The sequence below is a fragment of the Vanessa atalanta genome, chromosome 21, assembly GCF_905147765.1.
Source record: "Vanessa atalanta chromosome 21, ilVanAtal1.2, whole genome shotgun sequence".
NCBI classification, from domain to species: Eukaryota; Metazoa; Arthropoda; class Insecta; order Lepidoptera; family Nymphalidae; genus Vanessa; species Vanessa atalanta.
Window position 1 is genome coordinate 7,650,507 of NC_061891.1, and position 20,701 is coordinate 7,671,207.

Genomic DNA, 20,701 nt, shown 5'->3' on the forward strand with positions numbered 1-20,701 from the left:
CAACATAGCTATAAGGTTATATATCCATAGAAGGTAAGGCTATTCATTTCGCTAAAGTCACGTAGGGTAATGTATATTCTAATATATTTGCTGGGAGTGACTTTTCGTGCCCACCGGCCCGTGCGGTCTGCGGCCGGTCCTAGGGTTGGGTGGGTGGTCGAAATGAAACGTCGATGAAATTACAAAAAATATGGATATTATAATAATTAATAAATTATAAAAAAAATAGTCTAAAAAAAACTCAAAGCAAACTGAATCTAGGTAGCCAAAAGTACTCCTGTTTTCTTAAAAAATATTCGGAGATTAATACATCGCTAACTTCTAAGTTTTAATTATTTAAATGGAAAACGTAAGCTAACTTCAGTAACGTAAATTTCTCTTATAAAATTAGTTTATTTCGCATGCGCAAGCGTCGATTCTAATGTAGTTATACTTTCTTACTAAAAATAATCGTTTTACAAAGAGACAGTTAATAATTGTAGGTGCTAAAAATATTATATTTATATTTCCAATTAACGTAACATATCATTAATAAATATATTTGTATTAATTCAAAATGCAACCTTATTATTTAAGCAGGAAGATAAATTATCAGACATCATTCGTTCATTCATTATTAAATTTCTTTGAACGGTGAAGTATTTACCTGTTGTTTTTGTTTATAGTCATATGAGTAGGTAGCCTCAGTTACAGCATTTTTGTATCATCTTCCTCTACCCGTACATCATCAACACTATATTACGACAATCATTCTAAGCTTATTTACTGTCAATCTTATGATAATTTTGGCGAGAAATTATCATAAATTAATTGAAAAAAAAAAATACGTTTATCGATGTCGATATTAATTTCTGGTACATGACTATCTGACCCCGTATTTACTCTGCACCTCGCAGTTCATCTTCATTTTTTATCTCGTTCACCGGAAAAGGCAAAAAAACGGGAAACCGCTATAGTAATGAGTGAAAAAATAACTGTAAAGCGAAAGATCTCATTTCGAAATGATCTTGCATTTCCTCCGCCCTACAAATTGAAGATTTTTTCAACATTATGAAAAAAATGCTTTAAGTTCTGATAATATTTTATTTTAATTAAATCTGTCCTATATATTATATTCAAAGTAGAAAATCATGGAACCACTCGTATATTATTTTATAAAATTCACACTAGGCAGGCACACCTGCGTTTGGTAATCTGATGAAATAAAAATATCATGGCTTAGAATTATAACACTGATATTACGAATATAATTAATTTTAAATGCATACAATATTATAAATAATAAAGAACTTGAAATTCGAATTACAATTCATTTATTCAAGTATTAAACTCAAAATAAAAAGAAAATCAAAATATACTTTATTCAAGTCGGCTTTTACAAGCACTTTTGAATCGTCATTTAACAAACTATTTAAAGTAAAGCTACCACCGGTTCGGAATGTAGATTCTACCGAGAAGAACCGGCAAGAAACTTAACTAAAAACTGTGTAAGATGATAATAGTTTGTAATATTTATATTTAGAATATTAATGTAATAGTTACTTCATTATTCGAACTAAAAATACTTATAAACTAGAATCGAACATAATTTTTGTTAATCAACTTATAACCAAACTTGAGACTTAATTATCTGTGAAAAAAACTTAGGCATGTAGTTTTAGCGCGTAATTAAAAAAAAACATTAGATTCGAGAAAAACAAAATGGCGGGTTCTTGTAACTAATTAATCAAATGAAACAAGCGCGTAAACACATTTCGATTGAGATTTTTAATATTTAATTTATAAAATTAATAATTTAAAAATACATTGGGCGTGTGAAAAATATTCTACAGTAATACTTTAATTGTTCGCTTGCAAAAAACTACAGACAAGCCAGGCCGTGACAGCTTTTTAAAAAAAATCATGTTTAAAGAATTTATGATATAATGAAATGTTATACTAAAATGTTATACATCCATAATTGGATTTCTAGTAATAGATTATACGAGATGTCGAGGACTTTGTAAATTGACATTCCATTTGTGGGGATACCTTCCTAAATTGAAGGATCGTAATATTAAATTAGGGTATAAAGCTAAGGGCTCAGCTTTGTGGCTCTGATATAGTAATATTGTTTATGATTGCAGTGTTTATTGTCTCATAACGAAGAAAATATCAAACTTATTAAATATAAAATATTTTTATAATTATTAATGTCTCGTTAAAAAAAAAACGATATATTTTTACCTTTTAATTTATTTCAATACATTGCTGGGTTGGCAACATTCTCAGAATCGCAGGTCGAAGATGCAGCATATTGACAAGGATCGAGACCAGCACACACGAGCTCAGTTTAGTTGGTGGTAGGGCTGCGTGCAAGCCCGTCTGAGTAGGTACAACCCGCTCATCATATATTATACTGCCAAGTAGCAATGCTTCGTATTGTTGTGTTCCGATTTGAAGGGTGACATAACTAAGTTCCCAAGGTTGGTGGTGCATTGGTGATACGGTGCCAATGTATATAGCCAACCATTACACTTATAAACACGCTAGTTGTAGGAACTATGTCATGCATGTCGATTTGATTAAACGTTAGGAGATTTTCTGACGAAGACTGCTTGCTGCTGGTCTTTTGGACCATCAAAATATTTTGTCACCAACATTTCGAGAGTTTTGTGAATGAATTATTTTTCGTCGAAAAAATGTTAATTTTAATGAAATGTGTTCAATTTCTAATTACAAGTTATATAAAAATACATTAGGTTATATATTATTTGTTTTATTAATAGAATAATTCAATATATTGTCGTTTATATACAATATATATATATATGTGTGAAACAGGTGTAAAACGGTACAGGAATATGTTACGAATTCTGTTATTTGAGAATTAATTAAACGTTCCAACAGGGCGTAAGGATTTACGGGCTCGCGTGGAACAGACAGACATGCCTGCACGCGTGACGTCACACTGTAACATATTAAATTATTTGGTTCTGCCGAATGTCTGTTTGAGATGTTACGAGTTAAAGGAGCTCGTGATAATTTCACTTTAAATTGTATTTAATTTTAATGATTGTTTAATTCCAAATCATAATTTTAAGATGATAAAGTAGAAAATATTTTAGCAATGAAATTATTTACTTTATATATTTTATATTACAAATACTTTTTTTTTTTTTTTTTTTATGGCATTGGTTGGCGGACGAGCATATGGGCCACCTGATGGTAAGTGGTCACCACCGCCCATAGACAAAGCCGCTGTAAGAAATATTAACCATTCCTTACATCACCTATGCGCCACCAACCTTGGGAACTAAGATGTTATGTCCCTTGTGCCTGTGATTACACTGGCTCACTCACCCTTCTAACCGGAACACAACAATACAGTGTACTGTTATTTGGCGGTAGAATATCTGATGAGTGGGTGGTACCTACCCAGACGGGCTTGCACAAAGCCCTACCACCAAGTAAATACTAAAGTAAGTTTTGTCATATTTCGTACTTTCACGAGAAACGATACTATACACTCTATGATTCAAAGATTGTTATGTAATCATTGAGACTAAATGAGTTCTTAGTAATTATTAACGTTGCATTGGAACCAGAGCCGAGTTCTCTTACATTTATTTTTATTTCATAAATATAATGACTATATTCTTTGGTAACATGAGACAGTACCGATTCCAATTTTTTTTAAAAAGAAAACAATAAGGATGTTATAACTGATAACCTTTGTTAAGTATTGGCAGTATGTTGTGTATAAAACAGAATTACAATAAACACTATGTTTTTGAATATTACATATATTTATATATATATATATATATATATATATATATATATATATATAACGTCTGTCGAGGCAGCTAGTATTTCATATATAAAATAGTCTTACAAAACTTATTGGAACCCTGGCCCATAAACAAAAGAAGCCTTTATCTTTTAGCCAAACAATGTTCCATCATATTTGACCTATACTAGGACACTTTAACAAATGTTACACACATAATTTTAAGTTTTCTTTTTTGTATGATTTTATATTCTATCAAATAATTACAATAAGTAATAAAAAAGGGTCAGGATAAAAGTATTGCACGCTGTTTAGTCCACTGCTAGTTGCGCTTGGTGGTAAGTAAGATAACCCGTATAATTTCCACCATAAGCTCTGCAACGGTAGAATAAGTCACTCTGTATATCGTCAATATGTGGCTAATCATGAAACCTATGAGGTGGCCCATAATTATACTGGCTTAACACAAACCCGAAACGCATTAGCACATAGTATTGTGTCTCTTATGTGTAACTTAAAAGTAATAAATTATAGTTATATCCATAATTAGCAGAATTTGGTTGTTACCACTTTGCCTGTGAACCCTTGGTCGCGTGGGCGTGGTAACCGTATCTGCAACCAACTACGAAACATTTGGCGCAATGATTTATGGGGCCCTGTTATCGACACTCCGCGACTACCCTTCTCGATATTGTTCTGGACGAATGGAGTCGACTTAGATTTTTTATTTTTAAATTTTTCGATTATATGTAGAGTTTAATTACCTAACTGTTTTAGAAAATACACTGTGATTATTAAATTAAATTTTTCAAGCAAATAAAGTTCGAATAGAAAGCACGTTATAAAATCTTCAATAGCTATAAAAATAATGTTAATTATTGTAAAAAAACCAAAGATATTATTTGTATTTTTTAAATCACTTATACAGTTTTTCTTTTATCTAGGTCAGTCATTTTACATTTCATCATAAATTCCATAAAAATATATTTTCATTAGTTTAACATAGTAACAAATTAATATATAAATTCTATCCGAAAAAAAAGCACAACTCATTAAAAAGAGACTAGTATTTATTGACAAAAAATATAAAGAAATCAAAACTGAAGTTACTCCATTTATCAAAATAATAAAAATTGAAAATAAAATTACATAAGAGCCTCTCAACACCATTTCTGTCTTAAGCCTAAATCGCAAGGCCAGTAGTGCGTGCTTACCCCGCACCCCTTGGATTTTTTGTAAGATTTTCCGCGCGGATGCGCGCGCGCCGCTCCTGCGACTGATTAATCGACTATTGATTGGAACGGACGCATGGGGCTTTCAATTTTTTTTCAACAGCTGAGTAATAGTGACTTTGATAGTTCTGGCAATTATCAACGTGGTTGTGTCCAAGGATATCATTTATACGTTATTTCCAATACCTTAATCTTAAAGTTGACATTGATATTACTCGTATGTAGTATTAGTATTCAAAGTTTATTTATAAATATAAAAAGCACATTTTTTGGCACCGGATTTATGCAATCAACTCACTGGCTACAATAAAATCGATTCAAAACCCGCATCAAGCATATGTACACGAATAATATTTTACAAATATCATAGTATAGTTAGTTAGAAATATTAATAATAAAAGAAACATTTGACACATATATATTTTATATGTATATGTAAATACTAACATGATGATGATTTATAATGATTTATAATTGGTTATTTAAAAGAGAAACTAAGCGAGTTTCTGGCCGTTTCTTCTCGCTGGATACTGCTTTTCAAAACGGTGTTCGACGTAATAAAATAAATTTGATTTTGATGAACGACTATGACTATCTGAAATAAATTACTATACAAAACATTACAATTATTCCATTAGATGCAACTCTTACTTAGAAGCCTAGAATTATTAAGGTGTTTATACAAATTTTAGGTTCTCATATGCAGATTATTTTCCTATGTATGTATCATATACTTACAATCTACATAACTAGATTTGAATTGCGGGTAGTTAAAAGCAGCCTATTCATGTAAAGGTTGCATGGTTGCAAGGTTGCAAACATTATTGCATGTTGAGATATCTTTAAATTTTAAATATAAAAATCATGCTTATTTAGAGGACATAAATAATGTATGATTTTCATCAACATAACATTAAACGTGTCCTTGATTCACGAAACACATGCCGTGAGCAGTATCCAATGAAATAAGAAAACATAGGGATATAAACAAAGTAGGATTTTCATGTGAAACCGATTCAGTGAAGCGTGAACCGCCATGACAGTGGCACCGCTGACAGGCAGGCTGGCTTGCCAAACACACGCGACCGATGCAGATATCAACGTTTTAAAAACACGTTCGTCGAATTTCGGGATTGCCTCACTTTACAATATTTTATAAAGAATATAGAAAATATTCCTTTGTTGAAGTTTCCGAATAGTTTTTAAAATATCGGACTAAGTCGACTCTAAATCCAGTAAGTTAGGCGAGTTTAGTTGTTGTGGTTTCTGAAAACTATTTAATAAAATTGTTGAATAAAATTTCTGGTTTGATTTTAATTTAATAATGTTTATTATTAATATTTATATTTGGTTATTTACTTGGTGGTAGATATTTAAGCAAGCCTTTTTGGGTACTCTACTAGTACTATTATATTCCGGTTTGAAGTCTAAGTGAGTCAGTGGAATTACACAAGGGACATTCACTTAAGTTCCCTCGGTTGATGATGCTTTGGAGATGTCTATGGTCAGTGGTGACCACTTACCATCATGTGATTCATTCGTAATTCTGCCAACTTATGGCATAATTAAAAAAATAGATTTTTAGTAACTTTCTTTCTATATTGGTTGTATTTATTTAAAGTAAAAAAAAATTATGAATATGATTTTAAGTAAGCTTTAATGATGGTACTGTTACATATATATACTGTACGCCGATATTTATAGTTTTTTTTGAAATTTTTTGTTTTTCTTTTGGCGGTTTTGCTGGATTAAATGATCACGTTCAAGCCATCCCCATACCACGGTTTTGATGCGTAAATCGAAATTACGAGTAATGTCAAATGCACTTCGACACGCGACGCGTCACATCTGTCGCTAACTGACGCAACGTTTGTTTAAATCGGAGTGAATTATTTCATGTTAATCACACATGGGATAACTTGGCCTGTAATTCATTCATTCATCGAAAAAGTTAAAACTTTAAAAGAATAATTTTAGTTTTCCTCGTGTCGCTATAAAAAATATTAAATCTTTATATACTGCATTTTTTAATTTTCTCTTTTACTTTTCTACCATCATCAGCCTCAAAATTAACCACTACAATAGTATGTTTTAATATTTTTTTAAAAGAAAATACTAGGATGTACCTATTTAAAGGAATTACTAATATTCCTATATGCCCTTCCAATTAAGCTTATAGTTTGTCTTAGGAGTGGGGACGACAATAGTCCAAGGGTACAGGATGATGCGACTCGTAATGATTGCGTTTACAACATATGTATATCTATATGAATATCAAATTACAATTGTATTGTGATGATTTAACCTGGTGTACTAAAGCTTAAAAAACAAGTATCAGCTTCCATAAGAGTTTTAATTTCTACAAGATTAAATAAGATCATGGCATTACTAGTTCATGTTAATTAATACATGTTCTATATTCAAATCTATTTATATATATAATGTATCGCTAAACTAAATACTTAGAATAAGACATATAGTAGCAGTCACACAGATGTCAGCACACCGCAAACCGCCAATTTGACGTGCAAGTGAGATCAAAGACGCGCTTAATATATCTGCGTTGATATTTACATGACGAACTAATAAATGAGACCGATGACACATATTTACTAACTGACATTTGATTTGACGCTACAGTAACCAAAGTCTTAGTTAAAATATTTATTCACCTCTATCATATCTGAGAAGAACTGACGAAAGAAACAGCGAGGTTTTATTTTATCTCAAATTTAATACTTAAACCATTTATTAGAATATCTTGTTTTTTTAAATTTGTAATAGCTTGGCTATTTTTTCATTCCGTTGCGCGATCGTCTACAAATCATTAGTATACACATGTAGTGAGAAGCATCAGTCAGTATCATATTTTTTCTTTAAATTTGTTTCTTGATGAAGCTTTTGGGTTATAAAATGCACGCATAGTCCTTTTCAGCAGAACATATATCGTATTAATGTCGGCTGCGTTACGCCAGTACCTATAATCTTGCAATAACTAAAATATACTAGGTGAGCCGTGTCTACATAAGTCAACAGTCTATTTTTTTCTAAACACCTTTATAATAAAATTTCTACATAATCCATTGTCCTCAAATTATCTTACAATCGAGAGTATATAATCTTGGACAAGTACATATTTAATAAAAGTTTATAGTATATTAATTAAATTTCGGATCTATGGTTCTTTTTTTGAAATTCGAATGGCAGCTCAATCAATTACTAGAAACAGAATTTCAATATAGAAACTCATTTTACAAAAATCATTTTTTTACATTTGACATTAGTGTTCTTACTAGTGATTAAACTTCAGTTAGTTATGTATGGTTAGTATTGTCTTTAGCGGAGTATAATTTTAGCTATGTGGTTAAACTATGTTCAATAAAATCTTGCTGAGAGGTTATTTAATTAGTTCTATGTACATTTATACATTACATTACGTATTTATATAATGTATTAGCAGATTATTATTTTAAATCATTATTAAAATAACCACTCACCAACCAACCCAAAAAATTGCAATATTTGTCGAGATATTTTCGTGGTAATGAGCTTAGTGCATCTGTGCCAATCTGGGTAAATTCATTCAGTCAACAGATATACTACTGGCAAATAGCAGTTCTTACTAAAGCTGTATTTCGGTTTGTTGGATGTGTGAGCCAGTATTACAGGCACAAGGGACATAACATTAGTTCCCAAGCTTGGTGATTCATTGGCGATGTAAGGTATAGTTAATATTTCTTACAGCGCCGCTGTCTATGTGCGGTGGTGACTATTTACCATCAGGTGGCCAAGTGACCGCCCGCCTACTCATTTAAAATAAAAATTCTAGCCACCATTAAAAATTTTAACCATATTTTGATCTATGACTGCTCTATAATATTATTTTATTTCATTCATTTGACTTACAAAGCAACTCAATTACACACCTCCTGTATATAAAGGCTTAGTATTATGTAAATTTACGTGTGTGCTGGCATGTGTCCAAACTATTCAACTTTTCACGCTTCAATTGCTTCTAAGCTTCCCCTCACATCCCTTGCAATATCTGACATAATAGGGTGCCTGTGATGATCAAACGTATGTAGATCGATTTTATATATTCATCTAGAAGGCTGAGACTACACCAAACAACAAAAATTATTATAATGTGTCAATAGCTTTAAAAACAGAGTGAGACGTGTTTACCTAATGAAGAGTTCAGATAGTTTAGTGAATAACACACGTCATTCTTAACTGAAGATTATGGGTTGAAATCCGAAACCTGAACAGCGATATTTAGAAAGTGTTACTTTACTATTTCAACGTTCACGTGTAATAATATAAGTAAATCACTTAAATTTTACACAACAAGTCTCATAAGTACTTTATGAGTACTTCATAATATTAAAATAATTTTACAGCAAACTTTTCTCTATTGCAAAATCACATGCAGGTGAGGAACGGAAAAAAGTCTTTCATAGTCGACCCATAGTACCGTAACTAGAGTGCGGAAAAATTATGCTTGCCCGCAGCCCGATAGTATATACCTACGTATCTACACGTAGGGGCCTACGTAATGTTCGGTGTGTAGGTAGTTTCATATTTTGAAGGGTGCGTAAAAATAGCGCGGTCTTACCTTGAAATTACTACATACATAGTTTTACAAGGTTTCATGCATAAATATATATAACGGTGAGCCGGCAGTATTGTTTGGTTCGGGGTCACCATCTTCGTCATATATATTCACAAATAATACAACAAATCGATAGCTGGATTATCGTATATTGATTTTTACAATATTTCATTGGCCGCGACCACATCTGTCTTATCCTTCTTGACAACTGACATTTTATGTTTTCTAACGTGACAAAGAGTGATTGACTTCACTGGCCACCCAGAATCAAATCTCAAAACTAAGAGATTACAATCAATGTATTCAATTATCTGACGCTGCAACATATAATAAAAAAAAAAAAATTAATTATCTCATAAAACATCTTCTCATACATAAAAATGAACCCAGACTTATTCCGAGCACTTTTATTATCGACTACCGAAAAGCCGGCATGTGTTGCAATGCACCCTGCATATTTGTTTTACAAAACAACAAAAAAATTCTCGATACGACTCACGCTGTTATAGTACGTTGGTGGTACTGTTCTAGAAACTTAAATCAAAGTGCTACTGAATAACTAACAAAGTTTCAATTCAATCGAATGAACGATACTGAACGTTTAAGAACAAAAACAAGCATGCAATTTTGAATTGAGATTTTTTTTTTAGTTCACTTGTAAAAGAAATTAACGAGGGTTATTTAACAGATCTTATATTTAGTTGTTACTGACATAGAAACTCACGTACTCACTCACACATACATATCTATGTGTGAATATTATTAATAGATTTTTAAATTTATTTTTTTTAAAACTATCATTAATATTTTATATGTTAGAAAATATATTTCAAAATAACTAACTGCATTTTCATTCTATTACAACTTCAATTCACTAGAAGTTTAATTGATACTACAGTATGGTATAGGATGAGATTCTGTCTGTCCGACTCCGCAGCGAACGTGCAGTGCCTGTCGAATGAATCAGTACAGGGTCTACGTAGACTTATACATTTTATAGACACGGCAATACCGCAATAATCTGGTTTCTTTAAGAATAACTTGATGGTATGGTTACTGTACCAGATAGAGGTTGGTGTAGTTAGACATTTTAACATTCCTTTGCAGTCTGTTAATACGCTGCAAATCTTTGGATGTGATTGTTCCATTCTTGCTCTTACTCTTTAAACTGCAACACGCCAATACCAACTTTGAAAAAGAGTAACTACTGAGTTTCTTGCCGTTTCTTCTCGGTAGAATCTACATTCCGAACCCGTGGTAGCTTTACTTTAAATAATTTGTTAAATGACGATTCAAAAGTGCTTGTAAAAGACTACTTGAATAAATATTTCGATTTTGATTTTGGTTATGTAATATATTAGAAATTTAATTTTTTGCTCGTGTAATAAATTATGCGTATCTGGTACCCACGCAATTACACATATTTTCAATTACTGTTACGCCTATGTACATTACTATACTTTAACAATTCGTGACATTGAACTTCATTGCGTTACGAATACAGTACACTGAACTTTTAACGAATTAGAATTGACATTATTATACCATCATGAGTAATTTCATTCATAATTGCCGTGTCTATATATTTCATAGGTCTACAATCAATCTGTTGACCACAGAACATGTATTTTATGGTGTTGTGCGTTCACAAGGGCTATTGTGCCGTAGCTTTTAGACTCCGCGCCTGATAGGAAAGCCTGTAAGCTATGCTAATGCAGAGGTAATCAACCTGTGATCTCTATTATGAACATATTATGTCAGCTGTTTATAGAATATGTTAATGAAAATAATAAACATAAAAACATATTTTATTTATGAAAGAAGGAATTTTAATTTTTTTGTTATTGATTTATTATTTCCATAGTGCAATTTTTTAGTTTTTTTTTTTTTAACCTTGTTATATATATCATCACTAATCATCCATCCAATCATAGGCCTCTGCCAAGGTGCGTCAAGTATTAAATACCATAGTGTCCAAATGTATTTATTTATTTTATAAAATAAGACACGATATACGTTAACTGTTCAAACATAACATAACATAAATGATTTGCAACAGCGAAATAAAAAAAAAATAACAATTAAACTAATAATAAAAAACTACAAACATAATTTTTATTTTTGCTTCAATTTTCGATCAACTGTCTATATTATACATTAAATTTTATAATTCCATTTTTAAATAACTAGTTTAAATTGTTTTCAACAAGAAACTGCCGATACTATCTTAAGCGAGAACCACAAATAGCGATAGTTATCACAACATCATAAACACCAAAACCTCTATCTTAATTCAAAATGTATGCGCCTCTTTAATTGGCTATTCTGATCGTACAAATTATACATTCACGCCCGAAGCGAACCGCGGTCAACATAACTAGTGTTGCTTGATACAAAGCAAATATTAGCTCAGCCATGCATTATTGTCAAGCACAGAGGCACGACCTCATCCTGACATAACTCCATATATCCGTAACATATACAAACAAATATGAACTTCACTGTTATTCAACAAAGTTGATATTTGCATGACAATTATTGGTAATTTAGATATTACGTCTTGTGTATGTTTTGTATATGCATCCAACTGGCAAGTTGTAACGCACCGGTGGTTAGATGCTATGACAAAGATTGGAGCTTGGTTTTATTAATAAAACTTTGAACCGTAAACTGACTTCTGTCATCATATCAACGTTTATGTTTAATATGAAATGCAACAAACGAGACAAAAGTTCGTCATAAAATTTCATAAGCTGAGGGTAGTTTTTTTTTTAAATCGCGAGTAACGTATTTATAAAAAAATTGTTGTTAATATTTAACTGCAAAATATATTCACGACAAAATAAAGTTACAATATTATTCTTTTTATTTAATTTAATGTTGTTCTTAGGATAAAGGCAATCACTAATTTATCCAGACTAAAACAACATCATCTCTCTCTCATATGTGAACTTGAAAAAGGAAATAAAGCGTCGTATTTAATTTGGTTATGTATAATTTATTTTATATTTAATATTTTTAAATATTAAAAATATATATTCATATAATAACATTTTATAGAAAATTTCATTCATTACATTCCTTTACTAATATGTACTGCTAGATTTTTTATTATGTGGATTGTGCTATTAATTTAATTTTTAGAAAAAAAAATTAAATACGTCACATACGTAAGTTTATAATTAATTTGTCATACTATTTTTTAGTTTCAGTAATCGTTATACAAATAATATTTCTGCTGGTCCAATAAAGATCGGCAATTTTTAAATATCTTTAAGAAAAACAATATTCTTAACCTCGAAACAGGTCAATATCTGATTGGGTTAAATATTCAAAGTTACTCTCTTAACTAAGTGTCGTTAATATAGTAAATATAATGGAGTCAATTTATATCCTGTTCCTGGTCATCATTTCCCCCCAATGGGCACGTTTCACGCCAACTAAGCGCATGTTATCACGGAATTTTACACTTTACGCCCATTAGGCCTATGAACACCCTTTGTGAGGGCATCGGCTCTTTAAAAAACTGTATTTTTAAATATGTATCCATGTATGATGATAGACTAATATATGTAGCTTTATTAGAGCTATAATTTAAATATTGGAATATAAAATTTAAATATAATCTGTGTGTATCACAGAAATTTTGAAATAAGAACGTTTCGAATGAAAGAAATATTGTAACAATTTTCTCTGTATTCTGAAATCTGTGACGTATGTATATCAAAGTCAATTTTACGATTAAGTATCAGGATTTATATGACAGGAATACTCAATTATACAAGTTGGTAGAGGCGATGACGAAATCAACCCGTCAGCGCGCATAAATCCAATCAACGGCATCGGCCCGAGACCCGTAGCTCGTAGCGATGTTTATGCCAGACTCTCCGCGTTTGTGTGTTGCTCGCAATATGCCGAATGCATTGATGCAGTACCGTCGAAATAGGGTTGGCGAATGAGAAATTAATATTTCATTTCATCCTTTTTAATAACGTTCAAAATTTTAATACGAAATTATAATATCTTCCATTGTAGCAGCGTTGGACCGAGACTCGTAGCGCGTAGCCTTAAAGCCTCTACGAATCCGCTCAAAGTATAATGAATTTTCATATTTAATTTAATTTTGGAATTATATTGTCTCAATATAAAATTAATTTGTTGATGTTAGTTGTTTTTGTATTGGATTAAAATCGTTGGGTGTTACCTAAAGGACGCAGAGATATGTATGCAGACTCTTAGCAAGTGTTTCGCTTGCAATATGTTGTATGCGTCGTGTAGTTATGTTGAGCTTAGGGTTATGAATTTATCTTTTTTTGTAAAAAAAAATATATATTCATTAATTTAAAAGTATTTACCATACAGTCTATGTCAAATTTACCAAAAGTTTGGTAAAGAAAAACCCTGCCCTGACAAGAACAGACGACGAACTCAGTAGGTTTTTTTGTTGAATTTTGTAATTTTCGACAATTACATTGTTAGCTCAAAAATGGGAAGCTGATAATACAATTTAAAAAGTATCTTTTTTCCGTATGAATTACTCGTTTAAGAACTCCGAAATGTTTTAATGCTTCATCATCATCATCATTTCAGCCGGAAGAAGTTAACTAACCTAACCTTCTCCAAGGATCTCCATAACAGCCGGTCGGAACTAGATTCTCAGTCCACCTGTGGGACCTGCCAACGCTACGTTTTCCGTTTCGTGGTCAATGTTTAGAAAATGTATAAGAAAGTTTGGAGTTTGAACCACTATGCTGCAGTTTGTATGACGATAAACCTCTTAGACAAAATATATACATATATTATGAGGTGAAACAAATTAAAATTATTATTTTTCAAAATCGAAATCAATATCAAAATATACTTTATTCGTGTCGTCATTTAACAAACTATATTAAGTGAAGCTATCACCGGTTCGAAATGCAGATTCTACCGAGAAGAACCAGCAAGAAACTCTTTTTCAACATTTAATAATAAATAATAATCAATAATAATTTTTAATGAAGAAGTCGAGTTAATTTAATTATGTAGCTTATTATTTTTTACATAGTTTACAAGGTCCGAAAGCCGTCGAATGGCAAGTACTTACCTAAAGGTTTTGGCATGATACTTATCATGGGATGTATATGTATATGTGATATGTATGTGTGTATATGTATAGGTATCTTCAATTAAAGCTATAAGCTTGCATTTACTAGCTCTTATATGTTTTACAAGATATCGAATTTCGATCTAGAATAAATTATATGCAGTCATCTGTCCTATTCAGCACATAAGTAACAAACATTTGTATGTATTATTCGATAATTGTATGGACGGTCAATTTATTTATAATAATATCAATAATAATAATAATAAATATGATCTAAGCAAATTTTAAATCGTCGAAAATTCATAAACAGCGAATATTGTTTTTAATAGGCCCATTTCAGATAAATTATAAAAACCCTCATTAACACTAACCAAAAGATTATAAAATAGCGAAATTTTGTACGGTTCACAGTGTTGCCACAGCTTACGATCAGTCCGTATTAATTACTGGAGACCCGCCTCGGTTTCGCATGAGTGCAATATACTAACAAATAAAAATATCTTATAAATATATTTGATACCCTTTAGTTATCAAAAATAATGTAGCTTTCAACCAGATAAATGTATTTTTAAAATTGGAACATCAGTTCTCGGGATTTCCCAATACATACAAACCAACAATAACTCGGTATAATATTAGTATAAATAAACTAAGGACCCTTACAATTTTGTGATGTCATATAATATGCTATTGTGTAATACAAAAATAGCTTTATACTAATATATTTAAATATGATATATTTTAAAATCACAGCCCTACCGCAGTGGAGGCAGGTACCGTGGCGAAGTCATTAGCAGTAATGGCTGATCCAGCGCGCCGTCAGATTTAGTGCGGTTATCCATATACATGCTCTTATGTACACCAAAGAATATTGGCATCTATGTACTATTGAATTTAAAGAGATTAAAGCTATTTTTGCTTGAATTGAACGTAATATATTATGTTACAACTTCAAATGATCAATTTTTTTTTATAAGGTAACATGTTAACACATGTATAGTATATGTAAGTAGTATATTTTTTAAATGAATTTGAATAAAATATTAGTCATTTTATTATATAAATATATATCATAAAAACAATCAAATGTCTTACTTGGTGGTAGGGCTTTGTGCAAGCCCGTCTGGGTAGGTACCACCCACTCATCAGATATTCTACCGCCAAATAACAGTACTTAGTATTGTTGTGTTGCGGTTTGAAGGGTGAGTGAGCCAGTGTAACTACAGGCAGAACGGACATAACATCTTAGTTCCCAAGGTTGGTCACGCATTGGCAATGAAAGGAATGGTTAATATTTCTTACAGCGCCGGTGGTGACCACTGATGGTCCACATGTTCGTCCGCACACCTATGCTATAAAATAAAAAATAAATAAATAATAGGACACTATTTCTTGGATACTTCGAATATATTTTTGTTGTTTTTAGATTGATAAATCATTAAAAAAATAAAAAAAACTATAATTTATCCATAATGACCATTTTTGAATTCTTCCAGAAATAGATCTGCCCAAACAAAGTTGCAGTGACTCCCCCATTTTTACAACCAAAATATTACAATTTAAGAGGGTCGAAATCTCCATACGTCCCTTAAGGGGGCGGGTGGGGTAAAGGCTATAACCGTATTTCACCCGCGTCGTAAAAACTAAGAAACATTTTACCGCAAAAGTATTGTAAGAATTATCCCGCTACAGTATATTACTCCAAAATTTTTTTATATCGTAATAATAAACATAGATATATCTCTTCACCATAAGTATACGTCACATATATTGTATGATAGTGTGTCCACATATAAATCAGTGTCTAATAGTGTTAAGACTCCTATACACAAAATTTGCTGTTCGTTACTTTCTGTATCGTCCCTTGCTTATTTATAATGTACTTCTCAGATTATAAAACAAAAGCGAATAAAAATCAAATTAAATATCCGGTAGTGCGAGCGACGTGTCTTTTGTTAATACGTCAAAAGTGTTGTCACTTTAATTTCATTAATTTATTGACGTATTGACGATTTGTGCATTACTACACACACTACCGTTAACTTTTTCACACTTATTATTTAATTAAGAGACATATTGTTTATCTTAAACATTTTTTTTTTATTATTAATAAACAATAATTATATTTAATTAAACGATATTTATTATCAATAAGGCCTTAACTATATACAAATTGTAAATAAAATTAATTGTAAATAAAATCATGACCGCGTGGAATGATGGCGAGATTGCTAGCAGCATTTAAATTGAAAATTATATGTATTAGTATATTGATATGATAAAATTGAATTCGGAGTAAATTAAAAAATACTGAAAAAACATTGCTTGTATATATTAAGTAGGTATTAAGTCTTTAAATTGTCAGTCTAACCCCTTATCGCGGGGTAAATTTAGTTGGGCTGTTTTTGAACCATAAAATCCATAACCACAACATACACACACATAAAGCTCATTCTTTCATTCTTCATAGTTATTATATAGCTAATCTGTATTGTCAAACTTTTTATTTTACACTAAATTCAGACTAAAATAATCCATGGCTTCTGGTGTTTCAGAATCACTATAACCTATGGGATATAGTTTTCATATTTGTAATAATTTAATTTGGTTTTTGGTAAAAATGTAATTTCTTTAATGTACTAAAAAAATACTCAGTTCAATATTCGTTGAAGGTATCTGATGGATAATCATTGTATGTGATTGACGTGTCAATTGTTTTTGATTGAAAAATAGTAACTACTGAGTTTCTTGTGGGTTATTTTTGGTAGAATCAACAATCCGAATCAGTGGTAGCTTGATATTAAAATGAACCTTGTAAAACGATTCAAAAGTGATTGTAAGTGCTTAGTTGAATATAGTATGTGTTGGTTTTGATTTATAAATAGTTTTATTAGTTACTGATTAAATATATATGTGGCATGAAGGTGAAGTGATGATTATTATTTATAGTTTTCCAGTAAGTAATAATTATGTTAAGATAAAAAAGAAATTTTAGGAATTAGTAATGTTGTAAATAAAAAAATAGATTTTCTAGAATTATTTTATTTTTTTATTTTTTCAATACTTTTTTTTTATTTCATTTCAAACCCTTGTTTTAAAAGATTCTATGTAGAATAAGAGGGATTAAATTATAACTTTTATTATAATTTAAATTAAAACGTATACAATGTCCGTCGTTTATTTACAGAATAATTTATTTTTCTGTTTATATAAAACTAACGTTTGTTTTCATGAAACTCTATGGAAACGAATATTAATTCCAAGATTTTCTAGTTTAATTTATATAATAGTATATTGTATAATAAAAATCACTTATTCCATTAAATAAAAAACAATAATGAATACAGGGGCATATAATATATGTACATATATTTAGTAAACATTAAACTTCTTTTTACATATTGAGATTTTTAAAGATAGGTACTCCAGTTCCTTGTCTGGATAATTCTTTTCCTGTAAAAATATTTGTCACACTTAAAAACTTGAAAATGAAAATTGTTTTTATAAAACTAATTGCAAATTAAATAATTGATTAAACGTAGATTACGTATTACTGATATTTGATCTAATATGTAGTCTAAAAAAAACAAAAACAAAATAATTTGAATATTATTTGACTACGATAGTGTTTTTTGAATACTAGACAATAGCCTTATTAGGCAAGACTTAAAATTCAAAATTTGAATGGGCCATAGATGGTAAGTTACCATTGCTGACAGACAATTCTCGCCGTATAAAATTTTAACTATATCGTACCTAAACAATGTGCTACCAAACTTGAGAGTCCAGTTGTTTTGCCCCTTGTTACTTTAGATCCACTGGTTTACTCACCCTTCGAACTGGAACACAAAAATACTAAGTATTAATGCTTGTCGATAGAATATATGATGAAAGGGTGGTATCCACCCAGAAGGGCTTGCAAAAAACCCTACCAGTAAGTATACCTATATACATATATCGAATCTTTACAATAATAATTATTATTATTGATATACATATTAAACAACTCATGACACGAGTTAATTAATATTTTATATTTAAATAATAATATTACAATGTTATTTTGCCGTTACAAATTACTATTAAATTTCTGACGCGCTCACTAGCATCAATATCTAAATATACTTTATTCCAGTAGGCTTCTACAAGCACTTTTGAATCGTCCTTTTACAAAGTGTTCCACAGGTTCGGAATGTAGATTCTACCGAGAAGGACCGGCAAGAAACTCAGTAATTACTCTTTTTCAACATTTATAATTTAGCCAAATACGATTAGTCAAATATAATATATCCTGCCTGGAAGTCAAGAAGTATTAGTTCCACGCTTTTCTATCATCTATATAACCCAGTATTGAATAATATTCCTTTTTAATGAATTTATTTTTACAATTGATTTGAATTTATATAATGTAGCGATCCTACTGTTAAACAGTAGCATTATATTGAATGATCCCGATTTGTTATTTGAGTGCGGAGTTATTCTCGAGATTGGAAATGAGATCTTAATAAAATTGTAAATAAGTCGTAGTGACAACTGACCTACCTCCATTTTAAAACCTCCATTTTGAAACTTAAACTCTAAAATAATTTTGTAATCGTTCCAAGTATTGATTTTTACAAACAGTTTTGTTGTTCTTAACTTATAGAGTTGATGGTACGTTAATCTGACGAAATAATTTTATAGAATTAGACCATGAAGTAAAATGTAGATGTATGTTAGGTTTTAAAGAATCGAGATTCTTTCTTCTAACAAAGATAGACATATTCTCGATCCTGTTTTGAATTTCGAACGCATCTCAAAAGTACGGTATTTATATTTGGAATAGTTTTCCGAGTTTTATTATACCATATTTTATTTGTGTATATTTTGTATTCATTGTTTTTATATCTTTGTTCCAAGTTTGTAATGTATTTGGAAATTGAAAAACTTTATTGGTAAAGTACAGTGGCGTAGCTAGGTGGACAAGGGCCCCGGTGCATAGAAAGAGAAACGGGCCCTCACCCCCTATTTAACTTATATTGCGCTTCAAAATTATAGATAGGAATAAAAATAGGATACAGGATACATTGAGACGAACATTAGTAGGCTAAATCCATATGTCATATCTATTCAAAGCTTAGGCTAGAGGGCCCCCTGAGCTCCGGGGCCCTGGTGCACTGCACCGCCTGGCCCTACGATAGCTACGCCACTGGTAAAGTATCAATATGATAACAAGATTAATTATTAGTCAGAAACTACCCGCTCAGTTTCTAATGCAGGTCAATTTCAGGTCTGAGCAATATTTTTTCTAGTAGTTTTTAAATTGGCTATCTATAAGCGGTTGTAAGGCTTCATTGTTAAATAAAGAATTTGCATAAATTCTATTTTTTGTTTGTACAATATTTCACCTCTTAATTTAACTTATTATACTAACAGGTATTGTTGACATGTTCTTCTGAAGTTATTTGTATATTAACCGAATTAAAAAAGTGTTAAATCATTATCTTTTTCACCATGAGTACGAGTGACCGACGAACAGTTAGCAAAGCGAGACATTAAATAATGTTTTAATAGTAAAATAATATGTTATACGTAATACATTGGCAGTTATAATATGCAGTACAATTCGAACATATTTGTTATTTTTAATGCTCAAAACGAGCAATAATTTTCCATCAACCGCCTAACTTTTCACATATTTCACAGACGACACCAATTTGCGTGAGGAATCAGCCAACCAATCATAAATAACCGTCTCATTTACATACAAACACATTGTCAACTTTCTTATATACCGACAATGGCATTTCTCGTAACTATCTTTAAGAAAATCTGAGTTTATTTCTGTCTAATTCTATATACCGTCTCGTTCTATCGTACGGGAAAATCGGCCAAGCGTGCCGATGGGCGGAGCTTGGAACCTAACCATTTTAACGTGATCCCTGGAAACACGAGACGCCTTTCCTTTTACACCTGTTTCATGTTGAGCGAGGGTCACGGGGAAGGTCTTATGAAAG